Source organism: Microcebus murinus, chromosome 3 (genome assembly GCF_040939455.1).
Source record: "Microcebus murinus isolate Inina chromosome 3, M.murinus_Inina_mat1.0, whole genome shotgun sequence".
In the NCBI taxonomy this organism is placed as follows: domain Eukaryota; kingdom Metazoa; phylum Chordata; class Mammalia; order Primates; family Cheirogaleidae; genus Microcebus; species Microcebus murinus.
Window position 1 is genome coordinate 78,474,602 of NC_134106.1, and position 12,593 is coordinate 78,487,194.

Here is a 12,593-nt window from a genome sequence, read left to right on the forward strand (position 1 = left end):
CAAATGGCAGTATTTCCATCAACAAGAAATGGCAAAACTCGATTTTGAAATTGAAAAATAATTGGTGAACTCTGCAGGAAATGCACCATTGTATTTCAATTTTCTTTTCCACTCTCCTATTCCAGTCAAGGATCTTCTTTCCCGCCGCCCCCGTATTTTTCTCAAATAAGAAGCAAGCATTGAGCTAACTGACCTTGGCAATACCTTTATAGAATATAGTAGGATGGTATTAACTGTGAACTAGTAAGTAGGTAGCCTCCAGTAAGGAAGGGGAAAAATCACGTTGTTCTCTACATAAAATAGAATAAAAAGAGAAGTGAAGACTATGTAAATAGAAGATATACAAACTCTAGAGTCCTTGCTACAAACAATTTTGCCAAAATTTTATTTTGTGTCCGTTCCAGAATATTCTAATACCATCTCATAATGCCTAAAGGGCCTTTTATTTCTATTTTATCCAGTCACCTACATTCATTCATTCATCCATTTATTTACTTCTGTTTATTCTCATAAAGACTGTCTTTCCTATCTCAGGGGAGCCAGCCTGAGCTTTGGATAAGGGAACTGAGATGGCCACCCCAGACCCCCACACTCAAGGGAATGTTTTGGGGCACCATACCTTATTCTCCTTTCCTGAACTTTATTAAAATTCATTTTTGAAAATTCTGTCATTACTGACATCTCAACGGGCCTATGATAGTACATACCAGTGACCCTTGTAAGGACAGCCCTGGGTAAGGACGTGGCTTCTGCTGTCCTTTCCCCTCTGTCTGTCAGTAAACTCACCTTGGAAACATCCACATCTAGTCTCTCAAATACCAAAAACAGAAAATAACAGCATGAAACTATTTTTAAAAAAGAGAAATTTGTACCCGAGTCCCTTGGGTGATGTGTACACAGTAACTCATGTGATTTATTCATAGGGAAGAGCGATGATGCTGATTGTTGTAAGCATTCAGCACATTATGCTGAAAGATGAAGAATAACAAAGGAGACTGAGCTCAAGCCCACAGAAACTTAGATAGGAAGTTGGAAGCAGAATTGGTTCACCAAGACTGAATTCTTTCAAGCATGTTATCTTTTTGTACAGAATAAAAAAAGACCATGGACTGGTGTATGTATCTATATTTAAACAACACAGTTCACAAAATTCAGGATGATTCAGCAATAGTTATGGTGTACATTCCATATGCCAGTCACTGTGCCAGACTTTGAGAGTCAAAATACATTTCCTGCCTTCAAATAGCTCCTCGTGTAGTGAGGGAGGCAAATAAGTAAATAGGTATATGCAGTACAGACAGGTTCAGGGCTGCTATCTGAGGGCAATTTATGGAGCATGCAGGAAGGATGGCAGGCAGACTTCCTAGAAAAATGACATCTCAGTAAGGTCTGAGAGACTAGTCCAGTTAGTTAGGGAAAGGCCACTACCAGAAGGAGCACTTTGTGCAAAGGCAGAGAAGGGAGGGAGACAGAACATTGCAGGAACTATAGAGTGTGGTTTGTAGAGTGGTGTGGGCTGTGGGGAAGGGTACATGCTGAAAAAGGAGACTGTAGAGACAAGCAGGGGTCAGAGCATGAAGGAGTCCATCAAGTATCTTAATGTGTTCCTACTATCTCCTGAAGGTGTGATGAACCACACCCTGATGAAGGATTTTAAGCAATAAAGTGACTTTAGAAAGTCACTCTGGCTGCTGCATGGAGAACGGGTTTGAGAGGCTGACTGGAGGTCTTGTGATAGTCCAGGTGCACAGGTGCAGTCCAAAGAAGGTGTAGTAGAGGGTTAGATTTGACCAGGGTAGGGGTTTTGCAAAGCAGTATGATGAAAAAAGAAAAGGGCAAGGAAGTTAAGGGTGTAGGCAAGAGAAGGATTATAATGACTGATCGTGGAATCTCAGCTGAGGAGGAAAGAGGAGTTGGTGAAAGATGGCATCAATGGTTGGGGGTGGCAGGGGCAGGGTAGGTAGGGGTGGAGGGCATTTCAAAGGATTTTTGGAGTTAGGCATTAGCATTACATTATGTGTAATGACAAGATTGCAGAGGGAGCTAGTGGCTGAGACAGGATGGAGGACAAAGACTTTGGAAGAGAGAATTTCGAGGATATGACAGGCCAGAGTGAGAGAAGGATAATCTTTGTGTATATTGAAATAATTAAGAATAAAGCCTGGAGGGAGTTGGAGAACAGGAGAGTGAATCAGAACACTATCTTGATGACTCCAGGTCAGAGGATGAATATCATTCGATACATTAAATTCTAATATAGTGATGATCCTAGGGCAGAGGTTCCCAAACTTTCTCTGTTCATGCATTACTGTCTCAGGAGTTTTTTGGTTTTTTTGTTTTTTTTATTACAGCATCCCTTGCCCAAAAGAAATACCTAATAATTTTGCATATTAAATAGGTAGAGCCATACAACTTATTTGTGAACTAACAACTTGGTAATCAATGGAAAAAAAAATACACATACATAGAAGGAAAAATAATGTTTTAATCTAATTCTTAGATAATCATCATTATTGAAGGGATAAGTGTACCCATTAGGCAATGTACCACTTCTCAAACTTTGTAACCAGATTGGATACCGTCACCCTCATTCTCCATTCCACATTGGCAAGAATATTTCATACATATTGTTCCCATTCCATCATAGCATAACAGGAAGTGTGGGGTTTTTCCTTGACTAGTGATAATAGGTTGGATCACTTGGCTGGATGATGACAGCCAGATCCTCTTTAAACTCTATTATGAAACTACATTTTCCCCTAGGTAAGCTATATATAGAATAGTAATTTTTTTACCAAGTGAGTATCCTCTTCAACAGTCTTTTCACTTAATAGTTTCAGCATCTGTTGATGATCCTGGACTGAATCAATTTTTTCATTGGGTTGTAAAGGATGTTTTTCTAATTCCATCATTCCTTCTGTGTTTACTAGTTGGCATTCTTCATCAAAGAACTTTCTCTTACTAACTGGGATGAACTATAATTTCTCCTTAAAAAGAAGAGCAAATGCTTAATTCTTTCATTTAATTAATTTTCATAGAAAAGAGTCATCTAATGGTAACTTCCCATGGTGATAAACAAGCTTTTTCTTTCCTTAGTCTTCCCTTTTCTTTTTATTTTTTATTTATTTTTATTTTTATTTTATTTTATTTTTTTGAGACAGAGTCTCACTTTCTTGCCCAAGCTAGAGTGAGTGCCATGGCATCAGCCTGGCTCAATCCCCTGGGCTCAGCGATCCTACTGCCTCAGCCTCCCAAGTAGCTGGGACTACAGACATGCACCACCATGCCCGGCTAATTTTTTGTATATATATTTTCAGTTGGTCAATTAATTTCTTTCTAGTTTTGGTAGAGACGGGGTCTCGATCAGGCTGGTTTCAAACTCCTGACCTGGAGCAATCCACCCACCTCGGCCTCCCAGAGTGCTAGGATTACAGGCGTGAGCCACCGCGCCCAGCCCCATCTCCCCTTTTTTTATTTCCTTGAAAATCCTAATGGAGTCATAGATTTTTTTATTAATTATAATTTTTCAGTTAATTATAATCATTTTTTTATGTAACAAATTGTCCCAGATTTGGCCAGTGGGAGCTCCTTCATGGGAAGAGGCCATACAGGTGTCTTAGAGAAGGGCAGTCCAGGCACAGAGGGCAGCAAGGTTAAAGGCCCTGAGTTGGGAATATATCTGAATACTTGAGGACAATGAATCTATCTAGAGTGACAAAGAAGGGAAGGGTTGGAGATGAGGTAAGGGGGGTGGCAGAAAGCCAATCATATCGAGCCCTGGCCCTTTGTGCTGAGTATGATAGAGCCATTGAGGGGTTTTGAACAGGGGACTGATGTATAATCTGACTTATATTTTAAAGGAATCCCCATGGCTGCCATGTAGGGAAGACCGGGGCAAGAGCAGGCTTTGGATCAGGGAGATGGGAATCAGGAATTCTGCATTAGTCATGTTAAGTTTGAGATGGCTATTAGATATACACAGGTGGAGATACTAAGTAGACTGTAGATACTCAGTTATAGAGTTTGGAGAAATGTCCACATTGGGGACATACATTTTGGAATTGTTAGTTTATGGATGATATTTAAAATCGTGTGGTTGGATACAATCAATTAGGGAATGAGTAGAGAAAGAAGACTGAGATTTGGAGCACTCTGCTGTGTAGACGTTGTTGAGATGATGGGAACCAGCAAAGGTGGCCTAGAAGGGTGTGCTGTCAGCAAGGGAGAGGGAGAAGGAAAAGAGAGTAGTGTTCTGAAAGCCAACAAAAGAGAATGTTTCCAGGATGAAAGAAAGATCAACTGAGTCACATGTTGCTGATAATTCACATAAGGTAAGGGCTGAGGATAGCCATTGGACTTGACAATGTGGAGGTCACTAGGAACTTGGACAAGTCCTGCAGCAAGGTGGGGGGAAGAAATCTTGATTGACACAATAGAAAATGAGAGGAGAGGAAGTATACAGATCCAGGTGAGAGGTTTGGTGTCTTAGTCTAGGTTAGCCGTACTGAGAAGTAGTCAAACTTTGAAGAACATTTTAAGATCGAATCACTAGGGTTTGCTGATGGATCGTGTGTAGGGTTTAGGGTGGAAAGAGGACCATAGGTTTTTGGCCTGAACAACCAGAAGAACTGGGAAGGCTTGCCATGTGCGGAGAATGGGGAGGATGCAGAGGAGCAGACTTCCAATCAATCAGCCCATTCCCAGTTTCACCCTCATTCCTGCCTTCGTAGGGGCTCAGTGCTTGCAATTCCTGAGAATCCTCAGGCTGTTCCTTCTGTTATCCCGCTGGAGACACTTAGCTTTCAGCTTCTCTTGGTCAATCAGGTATATTGCAACACAGCCTGATTTCCAGCTCTCAAAGTTTTGTTGACATCTCTTCTCCTTTCACATTCTCTTTTCTTTCCTATTTAAGTCCCTTTTATTTAAAAAAAAAAATTCATCCATAGTCATTTTTGTGGTATTTGGAAAGGGACAGAGAAAATAATGCACACTCAATCCAGAGTTTTAACAGGAAGTCTCCTTGTTTGATTTTTTTAAATTAACAAATGATTATTTTGTAGTTTGGTCAGGTCAGCTGGTCCCTTATAATACTTACATTGGATGTTCTGGCCTGTGCTTTCTGGCTGAGATAGATCAATAATCTATCTAAGTGATAGATTTTCTTCCTGCCTTCCTCCTCTCTCTTTCTCCAATTCTTCACTTGCATAAAGCAATGTATTCTATTTATGAGTTGACTGGGAATACTATCTCTGGGCAGCAGCCTGGAAAAAGCCAAAGTATGCCATAACTGTTTAAAACTATAAAGACATTTGCTTAGACACTATGAACATATGTAAGTGTATGTGTTTGTGTATCTGTTTGAATTTGAGGCTATGTCCTTATGCACATTTACCTTAGAGAGTCACAAGAACCCACATGCATTTAACTGTACTCCATCTCCATTTATCATAATCCTCAGCTGGGTGGGTACCTGACTCACATAGGATGCCCTTCTCAGACAATTTGGAATTGAAACAGAGACAAGGTGTCTCCGTGTGGCATGCAGCCTTGGGACCTCTGCTTAATGTTATAGGCTGGGGCCCAGGAAGCCTATTCTTACAGATTCTTGCAGCAGATTCTTGGAATAAATCAACCAAATATGGAGAGAACCTCTCCTGGGATCCCTCCCAGGGATTTTCCACTCCTTCTTAGCCCAGCCTTGTATCTATCCTGAGCTCTGTGAAAAGGCCTGGATTGGAGGGGATTTTTCTTTCCTGCTTGAATTGACTCAGGTTGGTTTCAGGTACTTGCAGCCTATGAGTATTTACTAATATTTTTTTTTTTTTTTTTTTTTTTTTTTGAGACAGAGTCTCGCTTTGTTGCCCAGGCTAGAATGAGTGCCATGGCATCAGCCTAGCTCACAGCAACCTCAAACTCCTGGGCTCAAGCGATCCTTCTGCCTCAGCCTCCCAAGTGGCTGGGACTACAGGCATGCGCCACCATGCCCGGCTAATTTTTTCTATATATATTATTTGGCCAATTAATTTCTTTCTATTTATAGTAGAGACGGGGTCTCACTCTTGCTCAGGCTGGTTTCGAACTCCTGACCTCGAGCAATCCGCCCGCCTCGGCCTCCCAGAGAGCTAGGATTACAGGCGTGAGCCACCGCGCCCGGCCGAGTATTTACTAATATTAAAGATGTGTGCTTCATTGATCTGTAAGGCTAAACAAACTTTCCAAGGACTCTATCTATTGACATACAGACCCAAAGTTCCAGCCTAGGACTAATAGCTCTTAATGCAACCTTTCTGGGCACAAATTCCCTGACCTCGGACCATTCATGAGGCTTTAGCAGAACTTGAGCTCAGGAACTGGCCATGTCCCACCATGTGGAGAAAAGCTGCTCAAGGACATAGGACTAGTTTAATAGCACTTCCTTTCCCCCGCCTCCTTCACCAGAACAGCAAGCAAAGCAAAGAGAAATTCTAAATTACCCTAAATCCTGGGCTTAGTAGGAGAGGCTTAGAAATGTACTCTCAACTACCCTGAGGGACATGAGGATCACATTTCTGGATTAAAAGTAAGCATGCTTCCCCACATTTAATGTCCTAAATGATGTTGTGTATCTTGTTTTTAGACTGTCTTAGGCGAGCTCTTTTATAGGGTCTGTAATCCAACACATTGGGGAAGCCTAAGGTGAAAATATTCCCAAGTTATACCCCAAATCAGCAGAACCGAAGATAAAGCTCAGGGACTTTTACTGCCAACTCTGTCAATTATAACTCCAGGGACCTGCAGAGACTCTGAAGGGTGGAGTCTGTCTCTGAATTTATTGAAATATTTCTCTTTTGTGGGTGTTTCAAGTATGAATACTGAAGGGGACAAAAAGAATACACATGTTGTGAAAATGATGGCTTACACTGATGGTATTCAAATATAAACAACACTTTATTTTTTATTTATTTAGAGACAGGTTTTCACTCTGTCGCACAGGCTGGAGTGTAGTGGTCCAATCATAGCTCGCTGTTACCTCAAAGTCCTGAGCTCAGGCAATCCTCCTGCCTCAGCCTCCCACAGTGCTGGGATTACAGGAGTGAGCCACTGTGCCCTGCCTAAATGACACTTTGAATGGAGATGCAGTTCTGTTATAGAAAGAGCACTGGACAGGAAGTCAAGGACCAGGTTTTTGGTTTGGACTTTTTCAGCAATGAGCTGCTTAATTTTGGACAAATAGTTTAATTTCCCTGGACCTCAGGGTACTGGTCTGTAAAATGAAAAGGTTGTGGTAAACAGTGGCTTCCCTAGCTCCAAAATTCTATGAAAACCTTAGTTTTCAGGTTTAAAAACTAAATAAAATGAATTAAAATGACAGTTATATTATATAGTGTTGAAATATTCAAAATAATACAATTCATTTAATGCAATTTTAAAAAACCAAAATGGTCACAGAAATATAGTCAATTAAAGATAGATAGAACATACAGAGGACTTTTGTTTCTGGCCTTTTTTTAAAAAAAAAAAAGATATGAAGAAGTGACTCTAAAGATAAAGGAATTATAAATGATAAGCAGAATTAATCATTGTATAAGTTTAATCAGGGAAAGATTTTAAAAATCAAGAAGCTCAATATTGCAAGCAGCATTTATAATCATACGGTTTTTTTAAACCATGTATACAAGACATCAAATATTATCCCATAGATTAATAAAAGGGGGGGATTCAGAGTACAAAAGGGATAAGGGAAGACTAGGTTTTGAAAAGACAATTTCATTACTCATAGAGGGACAGAATGGAGAATTGTCGAAATGAAGAGTCATACTTAGGAACCACAGCTGATATCCCAGAGACTTAGTTAAAGGGTGAGGATAGTAGAAATATTAACAGGCAGAATGCATTTCAGCTAAGCAACATGCCAAGCTCAGATACTATTGTCTTAAGGGTGTTCAGCAAATAAGCAAAGATATAGGTAAAACTTAAAAAAAAATTCTGGGAAAAGAAACAACCAACAACCTGAAGAAAGATTTCAAATTATGAGGAAGCACATTTATCTTGAAAGGGAACAAAACAACACTGAAAGACTAAACCAGAATATACAATAATTCAGGCCAATGAAAAAATCTATTGTAAGAAAATAGCCAGCAAGAAAGCTATGGGAAAGAAACTGGAATCTTTTAGAAGCACCATTTGGTCTCATTTTTAGACACAAGATAGTCACACTTCACCAAACTTTAGGTTGCTTCTGGAGGTCATTGCTGTAATTTTGAGGGAAAGCTGGTGGCTGGACCATATCTGCATATACTGATTTTTATTAAGGATTATTTGCAAATTCCCTCATGGGAAATTAATTTCAAATGCTGAGTCAGAGGCTTGGAAGTTGCCCAATTTAAGAGCCGGGAAGAGGCAGGAAGGTGGCTATCAGTGGCCCTGGGGCTAGGACATCACTGCTCAGAAAGCCTCTGAGACACTAGGATGGGGACTTGGGAAGGGCAGCAGGAAGGGAGAAAACAGTGAGAAAGGGCAAGAAAAGGGGATTTTGAAGTAAACAGCAAGAATCTATGCAACCTATCAAAACTCTTAGCATCCAAGCTCCTGTGATATGTGGCCCTGTGCCACAACACCACTTTGCTTACCACTCCACACCGAAGCTTTGTGCCTTTCGTTGTCTTCACCTCTGGGTCTTCACCCTTCAGTTCCCTCTGCCTAAAGTGCTCTTCCCAGGCTCTGTTTGGCCAGCTCCTGCTTCTCACTCAGGTCTCAGCTCACAGCTCACACAGCAGAGTGACCTTCCCTGACAAACCTGTTAGGAGTTGCCACCCGCCCTCCTTTGGTTCACTTCCCATCACATCACGACTCCTATCGTCTGCCTTCCCTATTACATATGCCCAAATGGTCTTTGTCATTGTCCTTCCTCACTGGGGAGAAGAGGGACAGAACAGTGTCTTGCTCAGCCCTGTGTCCCAATTCATGATAATTAGTCAGTTCCTACCAGTTCTTCTTTCAAAATGTCTCTTCTTCCAAAATGTTCCCAAATGCCTCCATGTTTTCCCCATAACTACAGTCTTAAGCACAGGCTCTCATCTCTTTACTCCTAAATAAGCACAGTCATTTCCTAAATAATTACCCAGACCCTTTCTCAGGCCCTTTCCACTCATTACTTCCAAATGAGTCTTCCTAAAACATCACCTTTGTTATGCCCCTCCCTGTGATAGCTTTGTCAATATCTACCAGTCAAGGCCACAGGGACACAGCTGTAGTTGAACACGTTGGGTTTCTTCCTCCTTCCAATGAGGGAGAACATGCACCTGGGAAATCAGGGGTGTCCAGTCAACGAGTGAGAGATAGAACCTGTTATATGATTTGGATTTGGTTGGGTGAAGTGGGGTCCACTCTAGATTGGATGCTGTCAGAAAGCAGGGGTGATTCTATGACTGCATGTCTCAATAAAGCCTATCTATAAGGAGAGAGGCTTAGAACGAGGATAAATTTGTAATTGATAAAGAAGCAGCAGCCACTCATTTGGGGTATTGGTATTTTGTGAGTGGCAGAGTGGCCTCGTTTTGTCTGTGCTTAGATAAAATTATGAAGTGGCCTTGCTTTTTCTCATTTTATCATGATCTCAGAATGACCTTGCCTGAGATTGGGATTCCATGAGATTGTGTATATCTAATAGCAGACTAACACATGTAGCTGCAAAAGTCTAGCGTGCTTCTGAATATCAGGGACTTCCTTTGTTTTCTTTCTTATTCCTCCCTTTTGGCCAAGGGCAGGCAAAGTCAGGCCATTAATCATGATATCCAAATATTCACCATTGCCAAGATATTGTTGATTAAGATCAGAGGAGTGCCAGTTGAATGTGGTCTGCGGTTGATCTAGGGTTACTCTTTCCTTTTTCTGTTGTGGGATGATTTGTCAAACCTCTAGCGTGATAATGGCTGCACAGAAGCATTTAAAACTCTGGACAGGAGGATACACCAGCCAACTGCAACACAGGCAATTATCAGAAGCAAAACGACAATTAGTTTTTATAATAGGGCTGGAAGCCAAGGGCCTAGATTATGAAACCTAGGCAATGAAAACATGTCCTATAATCCACCTGAGAGAGCCAGATGGCTTTTTCTTTTAGTTTAGTCATAGACTGTTCTATTTACCCTCAAGTATTTATTTAGGCGCAACCGAAGTGTTTGCTGTGGCACAAAGTCCCCCTTGGCTTGCTAACAGAAAATAGAGGGCTACATGACTGTCCATGACAACTCTAGCTAATGAGATTAGATTAGTTCTTTGGGCTTCCAGAGCAGTAGTATCATTTATGATTTCTACTAAAGTCAGAGACAAGTTTAAACCCACTTTTCTAATTGTATTATTCTTGTTGTAGGAATCACAGTTTGCAGAGTACATGTGAAGAGGGAATGAGATATTCCTTCCAGAAGTTCTCCCAAACAATCTGTGCTTGGCTCATTTTGGAGGCTTCTGGGTATCCTTCTCAAGGAAATAGGGTGGAAAGATGGTAGTTTTAAATACCTGGAAATCTCTGACGATTGCTCCAAATACAAAGGATTGGTGAGTGTGAGGAAGAGAGGTATAAATCTGATGTCCATTTCAGTAGTACCCTTAGTGGAGCACAGATTGAATTCCTTCAAGAACAAATTTCTTGAGTGGAATTAAACAGTTCCTGCAAAGCATGCTCAAGTATCTCTGTAGAGAAAAAAACTATATAATCAGGATAGCCCCAATATTAGTGTCTATTTCCTATTGACTAGGCTTTGTCGATAGGATTGTAATGGTTTCAGCAGAAGCATTTCATTGATATAAAGTCAAGACTCAATTTTTAAAAGATTGGAGGTTGGGATTAATGATTTGAAGGAAACTCAAGTCCCAGCAAAGGTTGTATAACAGGGAATCTTTCTTCTAAAGTGTTTAAAGAAACAGCTATTATATTTTTGTCTATAGGGCCAATTAAAGGATTACAGATTCAGCAATCCATTGGCTTCAGAGCAGAAGCTGTCATCTGGGAAAAACATAAAGAATTTTACTTTTCCTTAAGGGATAGAAAACACCGCAGTGGTCAGAAATAAAAGGATAAAAATGAAGAATTATGGGTGGGCACAGTGGCTCACACCTGTAATCCTAGCACTTTGGAAGACTGAGGTGGGAGGATTACTTGAGGCCAGGAGTTGGAGACCAGTCTGAGCAAGAATTAGACCCTGTGTCTACAAAACAAACAAAACAAAAAAATAGAAAAATTAGCCAGGCATGGTGGCACATGCCTGTAGTCTTAGCTACTTGGAAGACTGAGGCAGGAGGATCGCTTGAGGCCAGGAGTTTGGGGTTGCAGTGAGCTATGATGACAACACTGCATTCTAGCCCCAGTGACAGAACAAGACCCTGTCTTAAAAAAAAAAAAAAGGATTATATTAATGTTCTAGAAGGTGTTAAAGTGGTGTAATAGACAACACTGTAAAGAGAAATCAGAAAATTGCTGCAGAATCCTGAAAATTCATCTTGTTCTATCATTTTTTTTTTTTTTGAGACACAGTCTCACTCTGTTGCCCTGGCTAGAGTGCTGCAGCGCCAGCCCAGCTCACGGCAACCTCAGACTCCTGGGCTCAAGCAATCCTTCTGCCTCAGCCTCCCAAGTAGCTGGGACTATAGGTATGTGCTGCCATACCTGGCTAATTTTTTCTATAAGTTTTTAGCTGTCCAAGTAATTTCTTTCCTTTTTTAGTAGAAACAGAGTCTTGTTTTTGCTCAGGCTGGTCTCGAGCTCCTGACCTTGAGTGATCCACCCACCTCGGCCTCCCACAGTGCTAGGATTACAGGCATGAGCCACTGTGTCCAGCCTTGTTCCATCATCTTGAGTAGAAGCTGTCTACTTCTGAGCTCCATTATTTGTTCCTTGGATAGATGCTGTCCATCTCTGATGCTGACTTCTAGAGGATTCCCAAGAATCCTCAGTTTAAGGTCTCAGATGGAATGGATGTTCAGGAGTCAGGAAGAAGTCATGTATATCTTTCGAGCTGGGAAACATGAATATAAGCCCATTGCCTTAGAGTTCTCCTACTATGTTGTTTGTTAACAGTACCTGATAAGGTCCTTTCTATGGAGGTCCAAGGGCAGATTTTCTTTAGTGTCTTTTCCAGAAGACTAAATCTCCATGTTATAGATTATGCAGAGGTTAAATAGGAGGGTGGTTTGGAAATGCAGCTTTTGCCTGTTGATGAAGTAATTAATCATATCTGCTTCTAAGAGGGTAGTGTATTAGTTTCCTAGGGCTACCAAAACAAAGTTTCACAAACTGGGTGGCTTAAGATGACAGAACAATAGTTCTGAATGTTACAAACCTAAAATCAAAGGTGTTAAAGAGCCATTTCCCCTCTGAAGACTCCAGGGAAGAATACATTCTCTAATTTTTGGTGGTTGCCAGCAATCCTTGGGTTTCCTTGGCTTGTAGAAGCATCACTCTAGTCTCTGCTTCCATTGTCACATGGCCTTCTTGCTGTGTCTGTCTCAGTGTTCAAATTTCCCTCTTCTTTAAAATTTTCTTGGATTAGGGCCCACTATAATCCAGTGTGACCTAATCTTAACTTGATTGCATCTGCAAAGATCCTATTTCCAAA